The sequence below is a fragment of the Sciurus vulgaris genome (genome assembly GCF_902686455.1).
Source record: "Sciurus vulgaris genome assembly, chromosome: 1".
NCBI lineage: Eukaryota > Metazoa > Chordata > Mammalia > Rodentia > Sciuridae > Sciurus > Sciurus vulgaris.
In genome coordinates, this window is record NC_136461.1 from 137,590,171 (window position 1) to 137,609,896 (window position 19,726).

Genomic DNA, 19,726 nt, shown 5'->3' on the forward strand with positions numbered 1-19,726 from the left:
TGGGATATCTCAGAGGAAAGGGGAGACAGGAAGTGGCAGAATTCTGATAAGGAAAAAATCTCATCCAAACTTCAGATCATGACTCTTGATATAAAATCCTTTCTCTAGATATCTAAGTCTCAAGAAGTCTAACAATCAAATTACACAAATAGGCAAGACAATGCAGTGACATTTTCTTCGCACAGGTACCACTGCTTGCCCAAGTGTTCATTTTTCTTTCTGGTTGTACAGTTCCAACCCTTCAGAGTCCTCAAACTGGTGTCCTATCATTGAGTATGCTGCCAGATTTTGGGACACTTGTGGGTGTAAAGTGACCATTTGTAATTATTGGGATGCCTTTAGAGTGAAGGAGCACATTTCCAATTATGCCTGGACAGTAAGCAAACCAGGATGCAAGTCATCTTCCTCCTAGGTCAAGTCCATCCTCGAGGACTCCCCTCCTCCCTGCCCTCCATCCTTCTCTCCCCCTCACCTTCCATCTCACTTCTGTGCTCTTCTTCCCTCATTTGCTCTCCTCTCTCTCTCCACACCAGCCTTTGCAGAAATTAGCCAAAGACAGAGCAGCCTGACAACAATGCTCCCCTGGCTTGTACCCTGTGCTGGCCTCCCCTGTTTTGGGCAGACTTTATCTAAGCTTCAGTGGAAGGGAGGAGCAGCACACATTCTGTTCCCTTTTAGGACTTGATTTCCAAGCCCCAGACAGTCCTTTCCCTGCTCCTGTTTACCTGGTGTTTCTGCCACTGTGTCCTCCTCCCCACATCACCCATTCAAATTAGTCACTGTGTGTGCGTGAGTGTGCCAGTGTGCAATGTGTGTACCTCTGTGTGTGCTTCTTGTCTGGTGTGCTTATATGTGTGCACCTATATGTATGTCTCTGTGGTGTGTGTGTGTATGTGTAAGTGGCTTGTGCCTGTGTCTTTGTGTGACTTGTGTATTGGTGTATATATGTCTCTGTGTATCTGTACATGTGCCATGTACATGTGTGTTTATATCTGTGTGTTTATATATCTGTGTGCATCTGTGTAATATGTGCATTTCTGTCTGTGATATATGCATGTGTATATATATCTTATGACATTTGTATATGACTACATGTGCACATGTGTGTGTGTGTCTCTGCATGGTGTGTGCATGTACATGTGTGTCTGTGTCTGTGTCTTATGAAATAATCCCAGTCCCAGAGTATCAGAAATCAGAAAGGATTCAGAGTCAATGTGTCAGAATTGAGAGGCTAGTTTTTGTTCTTAGAAAGCAATTCTTAAGCATCTCTTATGTACAGAACATGTTCTGTCCAAAGACCATCATATTCTGGTATTTTATAAATAGTGAATTTAGAAATTTAAAACACATCACTAAAAATGTTATATGCTGTGGGGTTTTCCCCTAACTTAACAGCAAAAATTTCATTTTTCTAAAGAGAATATCAAGATGAAGGACAATTGACATTACTTGCCAAGTATATCCAAGTCTCATCTGTCTCTAGAGAAACAGATTTTTATAATCTCTTTCAACTACCATAGACAAACATTATCCATATTGCTTTTAAACAGGTGGAATGAAGGAAACTACATCTATCAACTAAGTTATTAATTAAAATAACACTGCTTCCCATTTATTATTATTCTCCCATCATTTTTAGTGAATGTCCTACAACTCATCCTCAGAAAGCATGTCCGTGAACATAAGAATATTTCCCTAAAACTGAAAAGGAAATTTCTTATTATTTTAATAGCAATGATTTCTGATCCTAAACACAGGAGCCATCCATATGGAAAGCAACAACTATGGTTTTCTAATGAGATGAAGAAAACATATGTCTTTTTAACTGTTTAGTCATTCGGGATAGATGAGCACAGAAGTGAATATTCTTCTTTTTCTCAACTCATCCAAATTGAATTGGCAACAAATATGAAATCCATTTTTCAGAGCTATTACAGAGTACATGTACAGTATTATCAAATGCAGTCTAGACTGCTATTAGTTTTGCAGCAAAGAAATGTTCCTATCATATGGTTCTTATCAAGAAAATTAAATAGAAGGATTGATAACTAGTGGCTATACTCTCTTATGAGCCAGCTTTTAAATAGGTCACATTGTTCTCCATTTCATTGGAAACTGAAAATAGATGCTATATTAGCAATGTTTGTGAAAAATAGCACATTATCTAGAACTGCTGGGGAGGGGGATATATTTCTTTATAAATTAAGCCTCTAGCAAAGCCATAAAGTTTTTTAAATCTGACAGGAGTTATAAAACTTCATTTGTTCCAAGCCCCTCATTTTTGATCTGAGGAAGCAGATATCCAGAAATACTAAGGGACCAAAATAAAACAACTATGTAGTATCTGAGTTATGAGTTCAGTAGTTAAAAATCCCTGCTTCAACTTAAACATTTCATACAATTTTTTCTGAATAAAGCTAGGTGTAAAAGAAAGAATATTTACCCCCCTAAATTTCTCTTCTGCAATTAATATCCTTTAAGATTTTATAGACTTTATGCCATGATGAGTTTTAAAGAAAATAAGTCAATGAGTTGAAACAGATAATCTTACCACCAAAACAAAAGTTGCCCTTCTCTGCAAACATGACCTGTACACTATAGTGTCCTAGGACCATGCCCTGTCCTGGGAGGAATGTCAGGGCATCTGCACTGCCCCCAGTGAGGATCAACCTGCAGGCTGCCCTGCAATGGTCCTTCTCTGTGGACTCAGTGGGAATCTGACCTCAGTTGCAGCCACTTCAACCTGCTCAAAGTAAAGAGATGAGAAAGGAATACGGGAAGGCTCTCCCCTCCTTGTTCCAAAGGGACTTATACCCATTTTACACTGCCTCCCCAGAAATGAGGGAACCATCAAACCCATTGGGTGGAAAGCCAGCCAGCAAGAGCAACTTCTGAACGAGATCAGAATCTTCCCCTAATGCCAGACTGTCTTTGACCTCCAGGCCCCTCACCATTAACTAAACACATTACAGGCTGCATTTCATGTATTGTGGGCTTGAAGAAGTCAGAAAGTGAAAGTTAAATGTCTAGAACACGTTAAATCAAACTCCAGTTTCAAACCACCTTGTTCCTGTCTCCTGCTTGTTGCTAAGAGCCATTTTGAAAACAAGAAAATGAACAGCTGGAAAGCAATTAGTATTTTTTTCCTCTGTCTTTGTACTTGATCTTGTACATCTCAGCTCAAGGACATACTGGGAGACTCAGAGCTCTGCTATATTAGTAGCTAGTGGAAGTCCCTTGATAAATTAAAAAGAAATGAATTGATATCAGTGTGCCGTGAGGTGAGGCCTGAAGCACCTCTGTGGCAGAGTTAACTTAGGATGACCCAGTTATGATTATAATGAAGAGCTGAATAGTGATATTCCCAAAAGAATTCTTAAAATCAGAAGACTGTGGAGTAATGGTAACCCACATATAAACAATAGCTAACATTTGTTGAACGCTCACTGTCTGGCAAACACCGTGCTAAACTATGTACAAACATGATCTTGCATACCCTCAATTATCATCTCAATTTGAGACATGGCAAGATGGAAGTTTGAAGAGGTGAAGTAATTTGCCCTGGGTCACACAGCCGGTAGACAGTGGAATCAGGTTTTGACTTTCTGCAGTCTGAGCCCAGAACCCACGCTTTAACTGCTATTTTATAACTAAGATAAGAAAGACACTTAAGAAGCTCTCATATGCTCCAGGGCTTATCATATGCACAAGACCATTTAAAGACCTAGCAGTTATAATGACTTCAGAGTCATAAAAATATCTCCATTTTCTGGCCTGAGATATGAAAGCAGGAAAACCTTTACAAGAAGAAAGGTATTGTCAGGGAGTTCAGAAGAGAAAAATACAAGTACAATACTCTGTGTTTTGTCCTTATCTGAGATGGCCTAGAGTGAAATTTGTCCTCCCACGGATGGCCCTAATTCCAAGCAAGTCAGTCACCCTAAATAAATTCACACAACCAGCTCTCACTGCTTTTCATCTTCATTGTTCTGGTCTTGGAAAATTCAAGGTGAGATTAAGAAGGAATTGGAAAAGAGAAGTCCATAGGGCTGTCCTTCTAGAATTCAAAATATGTGCTTGAGCATGGAAAATCCCCACTGTGGGTTTCTATCTACTCACTAGAGTGAAGGACTCTGGATCATTGGTTTCCAAGAAAGTTCTGGAGACATGAGGTAACCAGGAAAACAGTGCACAAATATTAGGAGCAAGTAGCAGCTTTAAATTAGGATGAATCAAATATTAACTTAAAAAAATTCATCAGCCATTTTATTTAAGTGGAAAGGTCTTTTTTAGAGAAGGATAAGAGCCTTCCTCTTCATCTGTCATTCGTGTGGTTGTTTAATCTTGGGTTTGCACATCTGAGAAGTTCTAAGATTTAATGTCATTTCATGCAAGCAGTTTCTGAACTTGTGTAACAGGGGCTCACTGTACTGGGAAAGACAGAACTTGCCACAGTTTGAAACATTCCCGAGTCCCATTTTTCTCTGCAGAACAGCAATTTAGTTAGTGCAGTGTTTGGGTTAAAACATTTTGCCAGCACTTATACCAAATCTTGACAGTTTTATTACAAATTATAAAATTAGAAAACCACAGTTATAAACTTGACACATTCCTAATTTATTTAGTTTGCCATTCGATCATTTTCAGTTTGCTACAATCCCTTATTGTTACATGTTGAGAAGTAGAAATATGCAGTGGGTTACAAGGCACTTTCCAGGGATCCCTTTTTTTATTATTTGTTCTAATTAGTTGTACATGACAGTAGAATGTATTTATACATTTTGACAGATCATATATAAATGGAGTGTAATCTCTCATTTTTCTGATTATACATATTGTAGGATCTCATCAGTCATGCAGTCATACATGTACATGAGGTTATAATGTCTGTTTCACTCTACTATCCTTTCTACTCCTTCCCCTTCCCTGTCCCCTTCCCTTTTCCCTTCCCCTCCCCCTCCCTTCACTCCCCTCTACCTAATATAAGGAAACATCCAGCCTTTGGTTTTTGGGGTTTAGCTTATTTCCCTTAGCATAATATTCTCTAACTCCATCCATTTATCAGTAAATGCCATAATTTAATTCTTCTTTTTTTTTTTAATGAGTCACATCCCAGCCCTTTTTTATTTATTTAATTTTTTTCCTTTTTTTATTACATTTTTTTATAATGTATTTTTTTATTGTAAACAAATGGGATACATGTTGTTTCTCTGTTTGTACATGGCGTAAAGGCACACCATTTGTGTAATCATAAATAAATTTACATAGAGTAAATCATAAATTTACATAGAGTAATGTTGTTTGATTCATTCTGCTATTTTTTCCCTTCCCCCCACCCCTCCCACCCCTCTTTTCCCTCTACACAGTCCTTCCTTCCTCCATACTTGCCCCCCTCCCTAACCCTAACTCTAACCCTAACACTAACCCTTCCCTCCCCCCATTATGTGTCATCATCCACTTATTAGTGATATCATTCGTCCTTTGGATTTTTGAGATTGGCTTATCTCACTTAGCATGATATTCTCCAATTTCATCCATTTGCCTTCATTCTTCTTTAAAGCTGAGTAATGTTCCATCTTATATTCATTATATATATATGTATGAATCATCATTCATATATATATATGAATCACATTTTCTTTATTCATTCATCTGTTGAAGGATGTCTAGGTTGGTTCCATATTTTAGCTATGGTGACTTGAGCTGCTATAAACATTGATGTGGTTGCGTCACTGTAGTATGCTGATTTTAAGTCCTTTGAGTATAAACCGAGGAGTGGAATAATGGTAAAATGGTGGTTCCATCCCAAGTTTTCTGAGGAATCACCATACTACTTCTCATAGTGGTTGTACCAATTTGCATTCCCACCAGCAAAATCTGAGTGTGCCTTTTTTCCCCACACCCTCACCGACACTGTTGCTTGTAGTCTTGGAAACTGACATGATTGAAGTGAAATTAAATCTTAGAGTAGTTTTGATTTGTATTTCTCTAATTGCAGAGATGTTGAACATTTTTTCATATATTTGTTGATCGATTGTATATCTTCTGAGGGGAAAGTTACAATACTACAAATGTATCCTGTGTACCTTCCTTTGTGGTTTTGCCTGACTTAAGAGAGGTCACTTGTCTACAAAGTTTAATCTCTGCTATCTAAGCCATCAAATAATCTTCCAGAAAATTTCTTAAGTTATTAATAACAGTACCTGGACTATGATTTAGAGGAACCAAACAGGGCTTAGATGACAATATCATATTATTCCTAAGAGCACTTGACAGATTGAAAATGCTCATTAATAAATACAGTTTGACCTTAATGGAAAATAGATTTTTTACTTTAGTATACAAAATGTAGAGCGATAAAGCAACAAATACATTTTGTTAAATTCATTCTGTGTATAAGACGCCCTTTGAATAATTTGTTTGCTGGATACAGTGACTCTCAAGATATTTCTAGAACAACCACCTCTCCCAGTTTATAGTCCAGCTGACCAAGGTGAGGAGAAGGACAAGTAAGCCCTAGGTGGTTAGGCTCCATGTTAAGGATTGTCACCCTGGAACCTGGAGGACTTTGCACTAAGTAAAATAAGCCAGCCACGGAAAGACAAATATTACTTGATTTCACTTACATGTGGGACTCGTGAAAGCAGAGAGTAGAATGGTGGTTACTAGAGGCTGGAGAGTAGGAAAATGGTGAGATTTTGGTCAAAGGGTACAAAGTTTCAGTTATAAGATTGAATTAGTCAGATTTTCATGACTGTGATAAAACAACTGAGATAATCAACTTTTAAGGAGTAAAACTTTATTTTGACTCACAGTTTTAGAGGTTTTACTCTGTGGTCACTTCTCCCTGTTGCTTTGGGCCTTTAGAGGCACAGAATTTCACGAAAGAAGTATGTGGCAGAGGAGGCCTATTCACCTTAAGGTGGCAAAGAGGGAAGAGAAAGAAAGCAGAGAGGAAGAAGGGGCCCCAGATTTCTAAATCCCCTTCAAGGGCACACTCCAAATGCCCTAACTTCCTTCCAGTGGGCCCACCTCCTAAAGGTCCCACCACCTCCCAATATGCCCCACTCTGGGTATCAAGTCTTCAATGCATGGGCCTTTGGGGTACAGTCCAGATACAAATTATAGAAAAGACAAATAAGTTCTAGAGACCTAAGGTAAAACATGGTGACTAACATCAATAATAATATATCATATACTGGACATTTGCTGTGAAAATAGATCTTAAGGCACACAGAAAGGTAAGATGAGGGACATGTTAATTAGCTTATTTGTGGTAATCATTTCACAATGTACACATATATCCAAACATCATGTTTTACCACTTAAATATATAATCATTTTTATTTATCAAAAAAGAAATCTTTTAAATTAAGTTTGTGGGGGAAGAGAAGGGGCAAAAATGTTACCCAGTGAGCACAGGCTCTGTGCATAGTGGAGGAAAAGGGAACTCCCATAATGAGGAATCCAGAGAGCAAGGGAGGCTGTCCCTGTCCTAGCTTATGACCTGGAGAAGAAGATGCATAGGCACCAAACAGGTCCTGTTAACACAACCAGATATGGGATTCTGTGTTATGGGAGAGCTTACCAAGGACCATAGCTGTGCGGTCAGAGATATGGTATTTGAAATAGACCTTAAGGAAGAGGCAGGATTTCAGGAGGCAGAGAATGACAATGGAAGATCTCCAGCAGAGATGAGACTTACAAGGAGGAAGAAGTATTCAGGGCACAGCAGGCGCAGTTGGAGGGCAGAGAAGAAGCTAGGAACCAGGCCAGCAAGACACACTTTTCAGAAAGATATGGGATGGAACCCCAGGATACGTAAAGCTGAATTCTCCCTAAAGCAATATGTTTCTGATATAATTTAGTTCCTAATATGACTTAGTTTGATTTTAAAGCATTACTTCAACATGAGAAAAATTGATGATTTTGCTCCCAACATCTCTAAAATCTGAGATCTCCCAAAGGCACAGTTAGTATCTGGAAAATGCCAGAAGCTATTCCTGTTCTCTTTCGTGTTCCATTTGCCACTGGATGATATATTAGGCATTCAGCAAGTTCATTTGTTCTATTCTAGTTGCCTGGGGTAAAGGAATGCAGACCACTCTTCATTACCTGCAATACTACAAGACAAACCTTTTCCCACATAGGAAACAGAGAAGCTTTTGATGCATGTTGTAGCCACATGACACTCAAGAGGGCTATAGAAGATACAGTCCTGGGCAAACCTGCAGGGACTTTTTTGGTTGCAGGTCACTTTAATAAAGTTTAAAATACAAGACAGGGTGAAGTTTTACAAATCTTAAAACCCCAAAGCAGGTTTATCCCAAGTAAGCAGGCTTTATCTGGATGCTGAGACTTCAGTTAATCCCTTAACTGGTTCAAGGATTGCTTTTCCCAGTTGAAATTACTCTGCTGCCAAGAACAGATTTGTCCAAGGCTAGACTTTTATATATTTATCATTTGACAGGTTGCAGACTTCACAAATGCATGTTCTTATACTTTCCTAGCTATGTTTTTTTTTTTTTTTTTATGACCAATGGCTCCTGTATGAGGTCACTTTATATTTTTTATCTCAAATACATTGGTCTTTTAAAAGTACAACCTGTAAGAATTTAACCCATTTTTATTAGATACTGTGAATTGATAAGAGGTCATATTAATGCTTGTGAGCTTTCCTGCAATATTTGAGTGGCATCTGATTTTAGAGGTGGGGCACGTGGAAGTTTAAAGAACATCAACTTCTCACCTATAGCATTTTCCACCCTCTTCTTTACTAAGGTGAGGTTTCTGTGATGCTTTAGTGCCATTAAAACTTGGTCTCTTTGTCTAAAGACAACCAAAACAATTTTAAGTCAAGCCATATTTCTACTAAGATTACAACTGAATTTCTGCAGTTCAACAGGTGGATGTTTTATTTTAGAACTCTGAATATGGTCATATTTGCAAAGTGAACAAATAATTGCAGGTTTTTCAAGAATCTATTCTAAGAGTGAATCTGAGACCCTGTGTTGTAAAAGACTAAGATTCTTATTCAGGGTCTTTAAGGATCTCTCCAACAGAACTTTAGATATTATACTTGAAGAGTTTATAAAATTAAAGAGTTTGTTACATTCACAGATCCTACAGAGGGGTGCATGATACACCACACAGGGAGTCATATAGCAGAAACAACAAGCCCATGACTCAGTTGAGCACATGGGGAGCTGAGAGAGTGATGGCCATGGGCGAATGCCTTTCTTGGGGATTCTGGTAGATAAGCAGAAGTCTTGAGGGGACTTTACTGGTACATTTGAATGTCACTAGATCATAGTCAAGGGAGAGCAGGAAGTGGAGCTTGTGGTAAGGACAATCCTTACCACACTACTATACCTAATCACCTGGGTGGGGTGCTCACCTGTTGTGGAAATGTTGAGGCATCAGGAAAATATAAAGTTTTATAATTTTGCAATACACTCCACTGTGAAGTACACAGAAGCCAACAGTGGAACAGGTGTAAGGGGTAGAGAATGAGAAATGAAGTGCACCAGGCCACATCCTACAGATGATGGAAGCTCTCATAATGTTCTCTGAAGGCGACAGTTTAGATGGTGCAGTAGCTCAGTGGGCCTTGGTAAGTAGGAATCTATGCTATTGGACTATGTATAGTCACCATGGCCTCTATATTCATGGGCTCATCATGTCAGCACTAGAATAGTGCTACGGTTCAGATATGGTTTGTCCCCACCAAAACTCACGTTGAAATTTGATTCCCAGTGTAATAGTATTGAGAATTGAGGGGCCTTATAAAGTAATTAGATCATGGAGGTTCCACTCTCACAGAAGGTTTAACACAGTTCCCATGGAAGTGGGTTAATTGTCTTGAGTGGGTTGTAGTATAAGTGTGTTCAACATCCCTGGCCTGTTCTCTTGCTTCTCTCCAGTCATGTGACCTCTTCCACTTGTGCCCACTTACCCTTCTGCTTTTCCACCATGCCTGGAGTAGCATGTGACCCTCACCAGAAACTGAGCAGATGCCAGCATCATGTTCTTGGACCTCCAGAACCATCAGCTACATCAAACTGGTTCCTTTATAAAATACCTCAGGTATTATATGTTATAACAATACAAAATGGACTAGTACATGTGGTTATTAATACATGTGGTTAATGATAGAAGTTAACTGATGTCAACTGGTTGTCCTTCTGTCTACTAGTTGCTTAGTGCCACTTTCAGAGGCACTATCCCATGAGTGTAAACGTGTTACAAAGACCTTCACATCCAGACCCACTCCTTGCTATACTTTGGATATGTCCCTCAAAGGCCCATTTGTTAAAGGCTTTGTCCCCAGTGTGGTACTATCCAGAGATGGTGGAACTTTCAGAGGTGGGTCCTAGTAGGAGGTCTTCAGGTCAATGGGGTCATTCCCTTGAAGGAAATAATTGTCCCTAACCCTTTCCTCTTCTCCTCATTCACTTCACAACCATAAAATGAACAGCTTTGCTCTGCCACATAGTCCCACCACCACGTGCTACCTTGCCACAGGCTGAAAGTAACAGGATTTTTTTTCCTCCTGTTGTATCCTATAGCTATCATCATGAGAACTATATAATAGCTGTGGATGCCTTGGGCTCTGGGTGGACTGCCAGCACATTCTACTTGATTGTGCCCACAAGTGCAGATTATATTCAGTTCTGGATGTACACATTTCATCTCATGGCAGATCATTGTTAGATCAGCCTAACTCATGACTTACAGAATCTGCCCAACTCATGACGAACAGATTCAGCCATGTGGTCTTTTGGTATTCCATGATCAGTTACCGTGTCTCTACCAGGGGCCAGTAGCACTTCACAAGATGATTTTCAAAAAACATACAATTTTACACTAATGATAAAATGACATTTCTTCAGGACTCCAAGGGTCTGCTTTATGATTCCCTGCTTGGGGCTTGCTACAAATCCATGCCTCTTTTCCCACCATCAATACTTCTAGCACCTTCTGCAGAGACCTTTCCGACTGGCCACATTCAAAGTCAGCAGGTAGCCTGTTGTACCACTCAGTATTGGAGGTAGGGCAGTATTCCAAGCTCTGGAACATGCTTTTAGAACCCAGAGAGACCTAACAGAGCTTGCGATTTCTTCTTCATGGTAGAAAGGGAAGAATACAGTACTTTGGAGGGGACATGTTGGCACATCCCTGACCACTGGACCCCTAAATAGTTTACAAATATGTCAGCTGCTGGGTCTGCCATGACCCCAAAAGGCCTACAAAATCTCTAGATTCCATTGCAGGACTAACTTCTTTCAGAGAAAAGCCATGAATTCTTGTATTTCCTTCATACCAATGGTTTTCAAACTGATGCATAAGAATATATTTGAATGCTTTTAGAAATGTAAATTCTAAGAACCTGCCCATAGAGATTCTAATTTCAAGTGTTTGATTAGGCCCAGAAATTTGTATTTTAGAAGGCATCTAAATTTGTATTTAGAGGCATCTGATGGACTTAAGGAGTCCTTCTTTATGCCTTTGGACCTGATGTTCACTATACCTGAATGCTTTCCCCTCTACCCACTTGATCAACTATTACTCAGGATTCAGCTCCAATAAATGAGGTCTCTTATGCAAAGCCTTTCCCACCTCTCCTTGGCTGGCATCAGTCCATTGTGATTCCACAATGATTTTCGTGCGTCTTTAATTTCCATAGCTATTTATGTAAAGACTTGTTTCCCCACAAGGCTGTAAGCTCCTTTGGCACAGGGATTTTCTTTTTTTCTTTCTTTTATTTTAAAATCTTCAGCAGTTACCCTAATGCCAGGAACCTGGTAGGCACTCACCATAACTTGTTGGATTGACGGGTGCATGAATCCTGGAGACATCTGCCTGAAGAATCCTGTGAATTTGTTCAAGTCTGCATTATAAAAAGTTTTATAGCAACATTCATTTCTTTCATTTCTCACTAAAAGAACAATGTACGTATTTCTCCAGAAATCTCATCATATACTTTCCTTAATTCCTTTATGGAGCTATAAGATAAGGCCTTAATCCTTCAAGGATTGGCATTTGATCAGCACTTTGAGTCTTTTTTTTTTTTTTTTTTTTTTTTTTCCTAAATACAGCCTGACTTTTTACCTGGACGTCCAAGAACAATTTTCTATGAGTTTCCTATCCATTTCAATAATCAACTTCTTTTGCTAATTATTAATTTACTTAATATGTTCCCCACCCCCATTTTTGAAATCTCTTAAATTCAGTCCTCTGTGGATCCAGGCCTTAAATAAACCACAGCATGATTGGGTGATGAAATTCCACCAAGATGAATTTACTTCAAACAAGTGAGAATCAAGTTTCATTGGTGATGGTGGTAGTGATGGTGGTGAATGCTCTTTCTAATTGCTCTGATCCACTTTAGAAAATATTGCAATGCCAGCACGTTAAATAGAACTTTCTAAGGTGAAAACCAGTGAGTGATATTTGGAGGGAATGAATCCATGAAATTAAAACATCAGAGCAAGATTTGATCAAATTAATTCCTCAGGATTAATTAATAAAATTCTTCAGAATTCTTCGGAAACAACCTAAGAAACTAAGACTTTCTGACCAGAGTCAAGGTCTTATTGTATAATATTTATTATCCTACCTGACTTTCAGCTACTGAACCGTGCAAGGTAAACAAAAAAAAATCTATAAGGCACATTCTATGTGGCTCTGAGTTTGAGATTTATGTAGATAAAGAAACTGGGTAGCTTTATCTATCAGAAAAGAAGCTCTTGGTACACTGAGATACAATAAATTATTAAAAAATTATGAGTAACAAAACAAAAACATAGATGGGGTCTTTTCTTAACAATATGTACTGGCAACTCTCCTAAAAGAATAAAGAAATTTTTCAAACTGCTTCTGAGAGTTTACTCATCTAACCAAAATTAAAAACAAAAATATTTGAAATACTTCCTGGTAAGCCCAGGTTTATGCTGCTTATTATCAAAGGATAAACCACAATTTTCTTCTTAATAAAAACAGGTAAAGGGGGCTGGGGAGATAGCTCAGTTGGTAGAGTGCTTGCCTTATAAGCACAAGACCCTGGGTTCAATCCCCAGCACCCCCCCCCCAAAAAAAAACAGGTAAAATAATTTAAAAGATATATACCATGAAGTCACACTAGAAAAACTCCCAACTATTTGTATACAATCTCTTCATTCTTTCCTTGCCATTTACAGTGGATATTTCTATCTAAAAAAAAAAGTCTGAATTCTAAAAGAATAATAACTGCTGGAGAGTACACCAAGGACCAGACACTTTGTCTTATTTATCACTTCTAAAATTCTATATATTTCACTACTGACTAGGAATTGTAATAAGTTAAATTTAAGAACACATATTTTTTCCTAGTTCAAAAATAAAACAATAAGAAGTTATGGAAACATGTCTAGTCTCATCAAGCATAAATTTGCTAAAATGAACCATGAAGAATTTTTTTAACAATAGAAAAACAGAGTCAGTGATTTTAACAGTAATCAAATCTTTACATCTTCTAAATTCTGCTCCTACAATAGCAGAAACATGGATGAAGTATACAAAACTTTAAATGAAAAAGAAATGAATGTTTCACCAACCACCTGGCTGTTTACATTGACAATTTGTCAGATTAATCAACAATCCCTTTGGCCAAATAAAAACAACTGAATTACAAAGATATATTCTTCTAGTTCTTGATTCCAATATTTCCCACATGCATCTTAACACCAGAAGAAACATGTGTCTTTTTAAACATACATATCACAATGGTATAGAAGTCCACACTAGAAATGCATTACTTTTTTGTTAAGAGCATCCTCTTTCGTGGGGTCCTACTTTTAAATTAAAATACTTCTATGGGGGGTCATATGCCTTATTATCTTCTCCCTGAAAATTTATCAGATGCTTCTCTGTGACTAGGTTGCAAGACAGGAAGTGGGAACAACAGAAAATAAAGAAAGTGTGCAAGAAAAGGAAGTATTGGCCTCTAAGACAAACAGTCTGCTGCACAATTTGGCCAGCCATGACAACCAGTATTTAAATTGCTTGTTAATGCATAAGTGAATTTTAACACAAGCACAGTTCCCAGAGTAAATACAATTTGTTGCCACAACTACTACTCAGAAAATAAAAGAAGGATCAATTTTTTATCCTTGTGACAAATTTGGGCATGCATAAAGTAAAAATGAACCCAGTACAAATTTCCTTGTTGAAGAGGAGGAATACTATCACTCTGTGTCATCTGATTTGTTCTGATCCCCAAAAGAATTTTTGATCTCTCATATAAATTATGCTTTATTGGATCTAATTCATTCCACTCTCACATTATTGGAGGGGCAGCTGAATAGGCCTGGTAGTTTCTTTTTTGCTAGATGTAAGCAGTACAGATGCCCTGCTAAGAATTGATCATTAATTTCTCAATAAGCAGGAAGATGGATGTCCTGTAGTAGCTGTTTTTCTCTAGGCATAATGGTCACAAATGAATCAATGACATTGGTCACTGATGACACAATGGTTCTTTTAAGAGATGAAAATAGATAGTTGCAGCTTCAGATACAGACTCATTGTACCCAACGATTCTATTTCATCACTAAAAAGAATGTACCCAATAGAATTCTACCCTGAAGCACCACACCTGCAAAAATTGCTGATTTTTATGAGTGTTCTGAGCTCGAGATTGAGTATTGCTTGGGAATTTAGCCAGTTAAAGGAGATATGGTTGGTTCTGAGTTGAAAATCAGTCTACGGCATTCAATGGTCACTGGGCCATTACAGTAGTTATTCCAGGCAAGTTCAAGCATACATTCTATCCCAAGATGATCTGGAATTGCTGTGGGAAAACAAAATTGGACCCCTTAAGACAGCTGGTCAAATACACAGAACTTCTTCACCCCAAATTAAGTTCCAACTTTCCCTCATCTGTTTCAAACACTTTCAGAAGTGTTTAAGAGGTAGAAATTTCTCTTCTGAAACACTGTCCTGAAATACATTTCTCTAGGACTTACCCTGCCTGTCCACCACATCACTAATGTATTTGCTGACATACAGGGCATTCAGTTAAAAAGTAAAAGATATTTGGATGCTAACACAAATTTACACTGCAACTGGGTGTAAGTCCTTCAAAAAGCTCAAAAATGTGCATAACATTGATCTACCAATTTCATTTAGAATATTTTTTCCAAACAAAATAGAGATGTGTCCAAGCTTTTGCTACAATGATTCTTTTAGAATTGCTATATAATATCAAAAACAAGCAAATCACCTGCGTGTAAATCTATATGAAATTCATAAATAATTTTTGATGAACCTATATCCTAGAATATTTTGCTGTGCTTTAAATAGTATTAACTGTATCTTTTTAAAAATAGGGAAAATGTTATAGTGTAACATTAAATAGAATGCAATATCATGTACTGTATCAACCATAGATTAGAAAAAAAACTGAAAGGGCATACCCAATGCTAAGAGGATTTACGTGTGAGTGATAGAAATAACAAATACCTTTTACAGTCTTCTCTTTGTTTTTCTCTATTTCTCAAATAGTCTACAGTGAATGCATACTAATTTTGTATTCAGGGAAAAAAATAATTTCTTAAACATGAAGTAAATTTGAGAGTACAGATGTCAGTGGTTTGGGAGAACAAAGGCTTGTCAATTAAGGTGGGTGTGCGCCCACTGTGTTAAGCGGACGCGTGTGCTGTTGGTAACATGCTTGTGCTATTAACAATTTGTAAATGCTTTGGTTTCCTTAAGTGATTGAAAACAGATAAGTTTTTTCAGGAAGTTGTGGATGAATAGTTAATGTTGCTGGCCAGGGAGTGAATCGAAGAGCTAAGCAATTAGTTGTTGACTGAGGAATAAAATGTAGGCCATAATAACAGGTTTCACGAAGATGCCCTGTTCAGAATTCTTAAGAATAAGAAAAATAGTTGCCAATTCCTCTGACCCTGTGTAAAGACTGACATTTCCTCTGCCCCCTCCATCACACTTTCAGGGACTCCTCTCTATAGTCACTCTGTAGGTATTCACATCTTGTCAGCTGGGGTGAATAGGTGACAGACATCAGAGAAGTACAAATGCCCAGCCCTAGTCTGTCCTCAAAGGACAGCCCCAATTGCTATGCTCCAGTGGCATCCAGGAAAGGAGACATTCCAAACTTTAAGTAGAAGAAATGTTTCTCAGAATTCAAAAGGGTGTAGCCAATATAAACAACCAGAGCAAGTATGGAAAGGAGCACAAAAACAACTTTAGACTGGGTTTTTAGAGGCACCTGGGTGTTGAGACCAGCCGTCTGAATACAGTGGACCCCACTTTAGATATAGAAAGGCTTTGGGCATCTGATCCGTAGTCTCAAGAGATGCCAATTGAATCTTGTGATTTGTGGCCACCTTGTTCCAAAGTTGTGGCAAACACAAGATTAGTAAAGACTGAGACCTTGTTCCTAGGGGAAACATATGGCTAGGCTCCTATGAGCCTTTGGTTCCACCTTTTCGTCCACTAACCAAGGCATAGCCTTGCTCTAGGTGTTTCTGTTTAAAGACACTGTATTTAAATACATCGTTGGTTCATTAACATTGACCTCACAGCCACCAGCATTGTAACTCATGCCTGCACAGATCTTAACACACACTCATATTTTCTCCATCAGGCACATCACAGCCTTTTCCACTTAAGAACACTAGACAGCACTTCAGCACTACTTCGGGGACCATTTTAAACCGCACACTCTCCTACATAAAGCACAAAAGCATGAAGACACTAAATAAATTGCAAATCAGATGCTTGTTTACAGTAGATGAAACAATAAGGCAGAGTGTCCTTCTGTGTCACCTTAGCTGGGAACATGCACGTCAGGTACCTCAAATTCTTTCCCTGCTTTGTGGCACTACAAAGTGCCACCAATTTACAAATTTTAGCAAATAGGTGAATTTGCAAATGCAGAACCCATGACAACCCAATAATGGAATCTACCTCAGCCAAGTCATTATGGAATATTTAACACAACTTTTGGTTCATATGTGCTGAACAAGTCATTGTTTTTGCAAAATATCTGCAGTCCTATTTAAGTGTTAGGTACATAAGTAGGTACATTCCCATACACTGTACATGTCAACTTTAGAAAGAAGACTACAAAAGCAGACTAATAATAAAATTACTTGATAAGCAGGTGCAATTTCTTGTCATGACATTTTTTTCCATTGAATTTTAAGAACCACTTAAAATGATGAAACTTAATGTTTTTCTATAGCAGGTTAGTTGAGTTAAAATTAAGACCTCTAGGAGGGCTGGAAGTAAGGTGGGGGAGGAGAAACATTATTTTGCAATAAAAACTACCCCCATTCTCCAATCCCCAACAGAGACAATTAACCCTTACTCAGAAGTAAATACTGCTGTTTTCCTCTATAAAATATGAATAGGACTCAGTAAAGGGTCTTTCAGTGTAGTTTTTATTTTTATTTTTTTACTCAACCACCTTCTTTGGCTTTTATTTTTACTTTGTTGTAATACTACACACAAGGGATCCTCTTTATTTGTCATAGAATTTCCTTGCTAGAAGGTAAATATTTGATGATTATGTAAGGAACTATAAACACAATTTCCAGAGAGATTTTCTAGGAAGAAATTTACCTGCCTGATCCAAATGGATTGAAATGATTTTAAAACTAAACTTCCTTTTAAAGGAGAGGAGGTCATTTTCTTTTAATTCAACCTTTACTGTCCTTTACAACATTGGAAACCTTTTTTCTTTGGGGTTTGAAGTTCAAAACTTTGGTGACCATTTATGACTACGCATTTACATATGCATTTAGCCTATCTAAAATACGTATAATATGCCAATCATGGTGGTGCACACCTCTAGTCCCAGCAACAAGGGAGGCTAAAGCAGGAGAATTGCAAGCTCAAAGCCAGCCTCAGCAATTTAGCAAGGCCCTAAGCAACTTAGTGAGACCCTATCTCAAAATTATAAAAAATAAAAAGGGCTGAGAATGTGGCTCAGTGGTAAAGTAATCCCCAGTACCTAAACTATAAATAAAGTATCTGTAATACTCTTTGTAGTATCTATTTCATCTTCATAATTGTCTCAACCACCTAACCAACACTGCCTACATTTTCGGTTTCCATTACAGGAAATCATTCTTACAGTTGCCCAGGCTTATAACCCTGGGCTCACATTTTTTCTTTCCCTTAATTGCTATATGAGAAAACTTATCCAATTACTTCATCTTAAAGAATAATTAGAATGCATACTTTTCAGTATTACCTTTTTCCCATTTGAAGTCCTCAATTTCTATCTCTAAGCCAAGGCATTATCTTTGAAACCATTTCTTCATCATATCCTCCTCCAAACCATCTTACCCATTTTTATAAAGGGCAATTCTATTATCACACTCCTGCTCAGAATTCTCCCCTGTTCCCCAGTGAGCACAGAACCAAGTGCTACCTCTCCTGAGACTCTTCAGGGTATCTACCGCCTTCCTTCATATCTACATTTCACACAGTCGAGGCCACACCAAAACAACCTCTAGGTTGAAATCCTGAACTTGTTTCTCTTCTGCTACATTCCTTCTACCTACATTTTCCTTTCCCTGACTCTTGGGTGTTCCTCTGCTAGCATTCATTTCAGATGTGACTCAGATGTCCCTTCCTCCCCATGCCTTTTGCAATTCGGGCTCCCACAGTCACCTTTCCTCCCAAGGTCACGAGGCACACTCCATAACCTCACTTTGTTGTAATATAGGTGTCTTAGTTCAAGATTCTTTAACAAGGTGAATGAATGAAAATATTTGCTTCCATTTTGGAAGGAAAAGGGAGCTGAAACATTCAAAAAGAATGAAATAAGAAGTGGAGAGATATCAGGTATATCCCAAGAGTGTTCTTGGGAGGGAAAACAGAGGGTCTTTCCCCAAAGAATCACCTTCCAGTCCTTATTTTCTTCAGGCAACCCCTTTCTAAAAGGGAAGTGCAGAATAATGCCCACACCCTTTTAAAAGGGATTTCATTTACCCATAGGAGGAGGATATTTTAGATAGAATGGAAAACTGTTTTAGCTCTAAAAACATCACAGTTACCAAACTTCAGCATGTCTGAAGAAAGGGTTCATGGGTAAGTTCACAATGTGGTAAGACCACCTTCACTGCAGGACAGAACCTGAAATACCTCAAGCCAGGGTGGTCCTGTGAGCTCAGAGGACTGCCTGGGAAGCAACAGAGATCATAGCAAAGGGGAAAATGGAGAAAGAATTTAAATAGAGAGCAATATATTTGAGAGATGTTACTCCATTTTGGGCTAATGGCTTCAGGGAAGATTCATGTTCAGAAATAGAACAAATTATAAAAAGGGTTTTTTAAATGTACCATTTATTAGGTTACAGAAATTAATTCCTTAGACTGTTTTAAAATATCTTTAAGACTTAGAAATGAAGATATAGATATGTAGAAGACTGTAGTGGCAATGGTCATTATTTTTGAGAAGTGGGATCACTTTGTGTTTATTTTTGTCTGTAGTTTTTTTTTTATCCTAAAAATTTTATTGAGCTAGTGTTAATCCACTTTTGCTCATATTTATTTATTTTTATTTTTTACAGATTGCATTTTGATTCATTGTACACAAATGTGGCACATCATTTCGTTTCTATGGTTATGCACAATGTAGAGTCACACCATTCATGTAATCATACATGTACATAGGGTAATGATGTCTGCCTCATTCCACCATTTTTCATACCCTC